Here is a 498-nt window from a genome sequence, read left to right as displayed (position 1 = left end):
TGATGATGATGATGATGATGATGACATCATCGTCCTCTAGTTCATTTACACAAACGATGTAAACATGTTAAAACTTGATCAGTTGAATAATTGATTGGTTGATAATCAATAATATAAGTATTGTTCATAACGAGTTCATTGTTTCAGTCAAACTGTTGTTTTCAGTCACTGAGTCTCAGTCGGACGTTTCCCGCTCTTTGAGCTGCAGCCTCATTGATCTCTGATCTGATCAATACCTGATCACATTTCCTGCTCACCGTGACCACCGCTCACCTCTTTCAGACATGATGATGATGATGATGAAGCTTCTCACTGTCAAAACCAGTATCTGTCTAACCCTAACCCTTTCATTGATTTATTGATTTATTAATTTGATGTTTATGGTTTGATTGACTTCGTTGATCCTCAGTTGCGTCAGTATCATGTAATTGATCTCAGATTCACTGTCAGACGATCAGCCGTCACATTGTTGGATCATGAAGTAACAAAAATAACAGA

Source organism: Seriola lalandi, unplaced genomic scaffold (genome assembly GCF_002814215.2).
Source record: "Seriola lalandi dorsalis isolate HSWRI2012SDOR001 ecotype SW California unplaced genomic scaffold, Sedor1 jcf7180002051247, whole genome shotgun sequence".
NCBI lineage: Eukaryota > Metazoa > Chordata > Actinopteri > Carangiformes > Carangidae > Seriola > Seriola lalandi.
Note: the sequence above shows the minus strand (reverse complement) of the source record.